General features: G+C 35.6%; 1 protein-coding gene across 1 annotated transcript in view; it reads left to right on the top strand.

Annotated features, from left to right (window-relative positions):
* The first annotated feature begins 2,630 nt into the window (after positions 1-2,630).
* The window catches only part of LOC145296051 (uncharacterized), a 54,750-nt gene continuing 47,719 nt past the window's right edge, over positions 2,631-9,661 (top strand). Inside the window, exon 1 of the mRNA XM_080142106.1 lies at positions 2,631-4,756. The gene's annotated coding sequence lies outside the window, so the exon portion shown is untranslated. The remainder of the gene's footprint in view (positions 4,757-9,661) is intronic.

Here is a 9,661-nt window from a genome sequence, read left to right as displayed (position 1 = left end):
TGCATTCGATATTTAACTTATTGCAGATCGTCCAGTGGAGATATTTGCATACTTCATTGTGTCGCATTGTATAGTAGCCGTCCCCTAGCAGAACCTTACAGCTAGAAATCAGGTGGCTCACACTCTCTACTTCTGAGTGGCAGAACCTGCATTTGTTGTCTTTGCTGAGACCACTCATTTTTTTAAACGCATTGGTCATCAAGCCTTGATCTTGGGCAGCTATTATAAACTTCTCCTGGTCATAGTGGAGCGATCCATTCTTTAGCCAGCTTATAGACCCTTCCTTATCAATATAGTCTTGGTTATATTCGTCCAGTAATTTGAGACGCCATTTAGCTTCATTTTTATAGTGCCAGCTGTTATTTTTGGCTCCGGCATCTCTGGCTTATTTTCTAGGCTCCTCTCAATGGTATGGATCCATTGAGCCTCTTTGTTATGGGTGATCTCGTTCTCAAAGAGAGGTCCTCCAATAATCCTCCAGCTCTTGCATTTTGGGCGGGTTATTCACCGTTATAGTGTCCCTTATTAGGTTACGGTAAAATAACCGAGCATTCTGCTTAAATGTTTTGTTTTCATGCTTTGCCCTATTCTTGCTTTCTCTTTTCTTAATGCGTTTGGAAAGTGCTGGGATTTTTCCTTCTAATTCTCTAGCTACGTTTTGTAGCTGTCCTGCTTTTGTACCATATTTCCTGCTGAGTTTGCCGATGATGTTCTTCAGTCGTCCCTGTGCAGCAGGGGCGGCTAGGAATTGTTTAATCTGGGACAATTCCCTTCGGCACAGGTTTAGCTGGTTTTGGATCTTTTGTTTCCAGCGTGGTATTTTGTCTTTTGCCTCTGGTTCCCGTTGTTTTTGGAATGTTGGCATTACTTTCCTTACAATGTAGAGTCCTGATGCATAAGACACCTGATTTAACTCAGTCAGGGTTGTGCTATATGGCACTAGTCTCTTGAGAGCAACATTAACCCTTTTTATTGCTACCTTTGTTGCTCTCGTAGTTGTTATTTTAGGCAGCATTTGTCTTTCTTGAAGTCCCATCCGTTGGACCTCCTCAATGGTCTTACATAGTTCTTCTTCCAAGCCTAACTGGTCATCATCCACCTCGGGCATTTCCTGAGGGAGTGTTGCTGGTGTTTGTGGTATTTCACTTGTCAGCATTGGTGCCGAAGGATCAAGGTCCAGTGTGGGACTATTTGTGGTTCTTTCATTTCCATTCGTAGATATGGGTAGGTTATTGGGTGGTATTTCTATGGGGTTTTGAAGTGGGTTCTGGTTTGTTTTAATGAGAGATGCGACTTCTGTTTTTAGATGTCTTATTTCTTCCTCATTCATCACCTTTAGGCTATTGTATCTTTGTGACCTAATTTTTGGAGATGGGACATTCCGTTTGCCTGGACAGAAATGGAAGAATATTTCCCTCCAAGTCTCTGTCCTTTGTTTTTGTTTGGAATATTTTGCCTGAGCATATTCCATTGCCCACATCAGTATCCACTTTTCTTCCCAGGTCCATCTTGACTCCATTCTTCGAATGTTCTCCTCTTCCATAATAGGAATGTAGTCTTTTTCTGCCTCCTTTAGAGCTGCAGTCTTAATTTCATTTTGCTCTTCCTCTGATACATAGTTTCCTATCTGCGAAATAAGTGATCGCAGGCGGGCAATAGGTGTAGATTTTTTCTCTTCAGGTAGGTTAGTATCTTTTATTTTCTCGGTAAGAATGTCAGTGGATGTTTTGCTCCACTTTTCGAACTTCGAGTAGTGATAGCAAAACAGTAGCACCTTCTTTTCTGCAACAGACCACGGCTGAGCTTTTAAGCCTCTTGTGTTTTTTTTTCTTCTTGTTGCTGAATTTGATGTTTGGGGGCCAGGACCTCTGTTATCAAGGCCTGATGGCTGACCCTGGTTATCCTCTGTCATGGTTGGAGAGCCACTTCCAGAGTTCGGAAGGTTTACACCATTGTTTGCATCTTCCCGCCTGGCGTATGAACGGGTTGAAGGGCCCTTTTTATCCTGGGTGCCGACCTGCCAGTATGCGTTTTTATTTTCTTTCATATGTTGTTTTGATTTCCCCATTGTCCACGGCTTTTTATTTCTTATTCAAAGCTGCCCTTTATTGTTAAAGGGGGTGCCCCCGTCTGCAAACTGAGGGACGTGCTGGATGGCTTGAGGAGATAGCACACCATTTCTTTGAATATTTAGTCAGGGTTTACTTCCAATGAAGTGTCCTCATATCAGAATTTCTGACAAACCCCTGTACAGAGAGACCTTAGGCACTCGAGGATAGTGTCTAGTAGGCATTCAGTTTCTGGTCACAGTACGTTCCCTTGTGGCCTTTGAACCCACATTCGTAACATATCTTATTCCTGAACCAGCAGGTCTTTTTGGTGTGTCTCGTACTTCCGCAACATTCACAATTTTGGTACTTGTGCATTCTAGGGGTCCTTTGTTCTTGGGTCTTGTACGTTCTAGGGGTCCTTTGCCTTTTTACATGTTGTACCTTGTAAACGCTTTTTTCTTCACTGCGGGTGTTGTCTCTCTTGATATTAATGAGACGTTGACATTCCTCGGTAACTTTTTGTAAAGTTATATTTGGGTCCGACTCCATAATTGTCAGGATCCGGGATCTGATATCTTTGTCCCTTGGTTCTGTGAGTCCCTGTACAAAGATTAAACATTTAAATAAATCCGCAGAAATTTCATTTAATTTAAATGATTCACATAAGCAATTTACAATACAAGCATACTCTAAATAGTCTTCAGATTCCGATTTCTGTAAATTCAAACATTTATATCTAGAGTGAAAAAGGCTATCTCTTTTATCAAATATTTTAGACAACGTATTAATTGTCTCTTCAAAGGTCACTTCCTCCGTTTTTTTGGGTAAAATTAAGTTAGCGTACTTAGTGTTTTCGTCAGTACCCAGTTTTTGGAGCAACAGCGTGACTTTTTCTTCGTCGGTCCAATCCGAACACCTCTTTGTAAAAACTGTTTCATACCTTCTATAGTATGCTGGAAATGTGACGCCAGTATCGGGAGAGTAGTGAAATTCCGACAAAGAATTTGAAATACCTTCTGCAGAAAAATTCGTTTTTTTCTCAGTTGTCGAGGTTTGAATTTATTTTTCCAAATTCTTTTGTTGAGTCGACATTTGGCGTTGAAGTATTTTTGTTTGTTCTTGTTGTGCCTCTAAAGTTTTTTGTGTCATTTCTTGCTGTTGTTGTTGCAGCTGTTGTTGTTGCACTAAGAATTGTTGTGTCATTTTTGACTGTTCCTGAACGCTAAGAGTTAGCACTTTCGTCAACTCAGCCAATTGTTCCATATTTAAAAAAAATGTCTTTCTAAAATTTACAACAATGATTCCACAAAATTTCGTAAGTATACGTTTTTCGCCAATTAGCAAAAAGTCTTGCAAGAATAAATGTTTCCACACAGTTCATACAATTTAGCAATAGTAATTCTGCCTAAACGTAATTTTACACAATAATACTTTTCAAATTTACACAACGAATAATGCCCGAAAATGAGCAAACTGTTTTTCAACAAAAATACGGTTGCACGAAAGAAAAAAAAAAATTAAATTATAACAATAGTCTGTTTAATTTAGAGAAACAAAAAATCGTAAAAGTTCTTTTTTTTTCTTCTTCCAAAAACGTAATCCAAAGGTGCCGGGTTCGAATTCCGCCTGCGTTCCTCACATATTTTTTTCTTCAAAAAATATAAATAAAGTTCACTCTACCTTGTCAATATCTTTCAAGTACAATTTTATTACCTTTCTGTGAGTTCATATCGGAGAAATCCGTACTTTATGTAAGACAATTTCGAATAGTTCTTTGCCGTACGTGTTCAGTAATGAAATCCTTGTAAATTTGAATAGTACACAGTCCTATTAGTACGGTAATTTATCTCTGTTAAGAGATAAGAATCATCCTTGTCGCCAACTGTTATATCCCGTTTTGACGGTATATAATAACATGACAAAATACGCCGAGTGGAATGCGTAACAAAAAGGTTTATTCGTACTTTGAAATAATACACAATACAAAATGGCTGCTCGCCTTGAAGTTGATATACGCGTAAATGAAGGTAAAGGAAAAAGGTAACTTAACGTGTGTGAGCGGAACGCTCGTCCTGGGAGCTTGGTTAATCCTGACTACACTTGGAGAGTGTAAGCCGCGAGACGGTCGGGCTAGTAAGTACCACTGAACTCACTTCAAGACAATACAAGACGCTCTTTTATACACCATTTCGTATCCGGTGCTATCTGTAATTATGTCCCTTATAACACATTATTTCAATAAATTGCTGTTATTTTGATATGTGTAATTTTTTACTTAAAAAAGTTTCTTAAAATGCCCCCCAAAAGTTTATTCCATATGAAAAAAAACCCGTGTGACAGTTAAATTCCACCATTTTAAAGTAGAAAATGGTAGGTTGGGAAAAGCTTTGTTTTTTTTTTTTGGTTTTTCTTTTATAAAAAATAGTTCTAGCAGACATTCTACTTGGTTAGTTTTCATAATTTTTGGAATTTTTGTTAATTTCAGCATGACATGTAAGTACATACTAGCGTTTTTACTTAAAATGCATCTTTTTATTTTTAGGTATGCAATTATAATGCAAGAACACAGTTGGGTTATTTGTTCAACTAATGCTTAATCAAGATCGGTTCTTGAAAAATAAAGGCTCTTCTTACAAATTCTATTGGTGCAGGAAGATGACCAGAGTAAAGCTGGTCTGCTGTTGGTTGAATAATGATCCAATAAGGTATTTTCAATATGTTTCTAACAGAATTCTCCTAAAACTAATAATCAATAAAGTTATTTTTATTATGTCCTCTCTGTCTATACACCATAATTTGAACACCCAACTCTCATGTTAATTTATTCCTATCACAAACACCCGCTCTGAACTAAGCTGCCATCTTGTCAAAGGAAATAACAACAACAACAAGCAAAAAGGAGATTATTTTAAACAGAATTCTTTTTAGCTAGAGACAAGAGGAGACAACTCAAATGTCTTCTCAGTTCACCATTGTTGGTGTCTTCTGGTGAAAACTAGAATTCCTGAAAAAAAAAAAAACCTCAAACAACAAAAGCAAAACTTCATTGCATGCTGATCACTCACAAGATTTGATGAATTTAAAGTTTGTACCAATGGTGCATTGTTTGTTTTATAAATCCAGGTAGTCTGATATATTTTGTGAAGCATGACGATTATCAATATAGCAGCATCGACTGCTTCACCAAGTGCAAGAATTTATGAGACTAATAAGCTTTTTATTACACAGCCAAGTTTTTTGATGACCAACACATAGAAGTCATTCTGTTCATTTTGCCACAAAGAAAAGAATCAACCTGTGAAGATCCATTCTCCAAACTAGCATAGGTGGCATCTGAATAACAAACAATATTCACATTGGAACGTTTCTCAATCTGATATGGAAAGATATGGAACCTCTCCTTGATTTTAACTTTATTAGTGACGCGTTTACCTCAAAGAGCAACTTAATTTTTACAGATTCTACACACATCAAATGGAACATCTGATTGACGCACATCAAATGGAACATCTGATCGATGCACATCAAATGGAACATCTGATCGACGCACATCAAATGGAACATCTGATCGACGCACATCAAATGGAACACCTGATCGACGCACATCATTTGACCTGTTAATCTCTTTATCTCTGTCTTCTGATTTTGACTCAATTCATCATTTTTTTTCCTAATAATCTTTTCTTTAAGTCCATTGAGGATATAGCTGAAGCAAATAGATTTTGATCTACAATAATCCCATTTTTGTTTGCTTAATATTAAATCCCCCAAATTTAAATGTTCCATTTCATGCTTTCAAATTTTAAATATCTTTTTCAATTCTCCTATCACATTTTTTGGAAATAGATCATTTTTACAAAATATAAAATCATCTACATGTATTGCCGGAATGCCTATCAAGTCACCAGTGGCATTGAGCCAAAGAAACAGTACATTTTCATGGCCTCACAGCTGCACGTTGGGGAATCTGTTGTTACGTTATGAGAATCTCCATAACCACATGCAACAAGATGAGCCTTCATTATCATTTTGTCATTCATAAATTTTTCTCATGTTGTTGATATACATTTTTTCACCATGTCATGCCTGACACATTCATGATGAACTTTCATATTTTCAATTCCTTTTTCTTTGCATCAATCACATCTTGTCCTTGTTTTTGTTCAGACATAAGCAAAACTGCATCTTTCTGATTACTTATTCCTTTGTTACTGGAGAAAGTTTGCTCCATTGATCAACATGATCCCAATTGACACAAAGACGGCTTTCATTCTCTGCTTCTAGTTTTACATTTAGCCAATGGCTATATTTTCCCATTGATTTTGGTTGTGTGCTCATAAGCATTCCTATCTTCCACTCATTACTCCCTTTCAATATTCTACACCTTCGTTTCTACTTGGTTTTATACTGTTTTGTCTTTCACTTCCTTTCTATTGTTATTACAACTGTTATATTATGCCTCCTCCTCCTCCTCCAACACTTTATTCGTCTGATTTGAAGAATTTGTATTTTCTTCATTCTGTAACGTGGTTGTTAATCTTGTTCAATGCCATTGACTCTCAGACAACATGTTGGGTCTGAGACAGTCACAAGGAAACAGACAAAAGGAAGAAATTCGACTTTTTTTTGTTCAGTTGAAAGAAGGGCATTTATTTATGGTACATTCCAAACTAATGTATCACATTTTTTTTTTAAAGTCTTTGTTCATTTCGTTAACAAAAACCTGTAGTCTTTCATGCTTGCACACATTTTTTTTTTGGTCCGCACCGTTTTTCTTTTTCTTTTTTTTTCTCCACTGTGACGTCACTTCGTGAACTGACTCCATCATTTACATATCTGTCATGCAACTGCTGCTACAAGCGCTAGCAGCTCTGTTACAATTCTTTGGCCTTCGCGATTCCTCATCTACCTTCATCAAGTGACATGGATGCATCCTAAAAAATTCTCCATGTCTGATCAATACACATTGACCTTCTTTCCCCAAAACTTTACCAGGACCACGCGCCATCCATTGTAGTTTTATCTTCCATAGTAGACACAGCCACCCATCACAAATCTTTCATTCACATAAGTCCTTGCTTTAGATTTCACAGCTCTCCAAATTCTTTCACTTGATTCAGCTTCCATGAAACTTTTCCTCGCTGCATGTAGGGCATTTAAATTTATTCTAACCATATCACTGATTTTTACAGTTTCCAATGCAGGTATTCAATCATTCAAAACTGGCGGTGCCTTAATATTTGACCCAAATACAAGTTCATTTGGTCTATATCCAGAATGATTTTGAAGTACATTTTTAGCACTAACAGCCTGAGCCAAAGCTATTTTTGGTTTAAGTTTTTCATCATTTATATAGAAGAGGACCCAATATAGTAAGGACAGATAAAAAGGAAGACAAAAATAGCTTAAGTAAGCTAACAAATCTACATAGGTATTTATAACTGAGTGTCCATCCATCCACATGGTGATTTTGCAATCCAAAGAGTATTATTCAACCTGTTACCAAGAGCCAGTCCTACAACTGGTTAAGGAGGAGTAAGTCTTCCAACAAACTGAACAATAAAATCACAAACATATTTTATCTAATTTAGAAATTCCTTGCTTTATTGCTTTTAATCAAAGCTATTAATTTTTCTTTAGATGCATAAGTAAACTTTCTATGTAATTTCTCAGCTTTCTCCTTTTCACTCAACAACATCCTTTTAAAGTCTCACAATATAAGGCTATGCTTAGTGCATTTTTTACCTCCAAAAGCATATTAGTTGGACTATAATGTCCTTAATTTGTTGTTTGCAATTTAATATGTCTGCCAAAATGCAAAAGCTGTCATTTTTAAAATTTAGTAGTATTCCTGTAGTTTTCGTCGATTTATAACTTAATAACAGGGGTAAATCATTTTTGACAATGTCAGGCTCAGTTATAACCTCTGATGCCTCTTACACCCCATATTGTCACAGGAAATTTAATTGTTTTAATCACTCCATCTTCAACACAAAATATGCTGTTAGACATAACAGTTTCCACCAACTGCTTATCTCGGTCATTTAATGCATCAAAGAATACATTAAACCAAATTTCTCCAGCAACAGTTTGTGAGCAAGCAGAGTCTAACACTGCCATACCAAATGTCTCTTTCACAAGATTGGACATTTTTACGTTAAAATAAGAATTATTTACAAATGTTCGATAACATGAATCAACATTAAACAAAGTTCACCTGTTTTGAATCCACAGCAGTGTTGATATTATTTCTAGAATAAAAATTCATACAATTTCAGGCAAAATACTTTGTTGAATTACATTTTAAATAATGCATTGTCTTACCTTGTCTGTCCTTAATGCATACATGGAATACTTTGAGAAAATGGCATTAGGATCAACACCACTAAAGCCAACAATGTGGTTGCGATATGTAGATGACACATTCATACTCTGGCCCCGTCAGGAAGATGTTCAAACATTACTAGACCATGTGAATTTGATCCGTCCAATTATATAGTTCATAATGAAAAAAGAACATAACAATAAATTATCGTTCCTGGATGTGCTGATAACCCGCACAGGTCAGGGGTTTATGTCATCTGTATACAGAAAGCTAACTTTCATTGGACAGTACCTAAACTTCAACTCCCACCATCCATATAATGTAAAGAAAGGAGTCGTCCATTGCCTACAACACTGAGCAAAAGCAATATGTAGTAACAGCAGAGGAGATGGACAGTTTAAGAGAAACCCTCTACCAAAACAACTATCCAGAGAGCATGACATCAGCTCCAAGAAATCTGGACCAAACACAAAAGAACACCATTCAGAACTTCACCACAGTTTGTATACCATATATATGAAGGGCTTGTCTGAAAGACTTCAACAAATACGTAATCCATATGACATCAGGACAGTATTCATGAGCGATTCAACTCTCTAGAAACAGCTTGTGAGACTCAAGCCGTGTACAGAAAGAAACCATGACTAAGAACTGGGTTTATGAAATGCCATGTAAATGTGAAAACTATACAAAGGTGACACGTGTCATCCACTGAAAGTACAGTTTTTGGGAAAAATGTATGTATATATATATATATATATATATATATGTGCATGTATATGTATATATGTGTATGTATATGTATATATGTGTATGTATATGTATATATGTGTATGTATATGTATATATGTGTATGTATATGTATATATGTGTATGTATATATATATGTGTATGTATATATATATATATATGTGTGTGTATGTGTATATATATATGTGTATGTATATATATATATGTGTGTATGTATATATATATGTGTGTATGTATATATATATGTGTATGTATGTATATATATATGTGTATGTATGTATATATGTGTGTATGTATGTATATATGTGTGTATGTATATATATATGTGTGTATGTATATATATAGTGTGTATGTATATATATATGTGTATGTATATATATATGTGTATGTATATATATATGTGTATGTATATATATATGTGTATGTATATATATATGTGTATGTATATAAATATGTGTATATATGTATATATATATGTATGTATATATATATATGTGTATGTATGTATATATATATGTGTATGTATGTATATTAT

Source organism: Euprymna scolopes, chromosome 16 (genome assembly GCF_053919585.1).
Source record: "Euprymna scolopes isolate OS-2025 chromosome 16, ASM5391958v1, whole genome shotgun sequence".
NCBI lineage: Eukaryota > Metazoa > Mollusca > Cephalopoda > Sepiida > Sepiolidae > Euprymna > Euprymna scolopes.
This window is presented reverse-complemented; position numbering and strand designations above follow the sequence as displayed.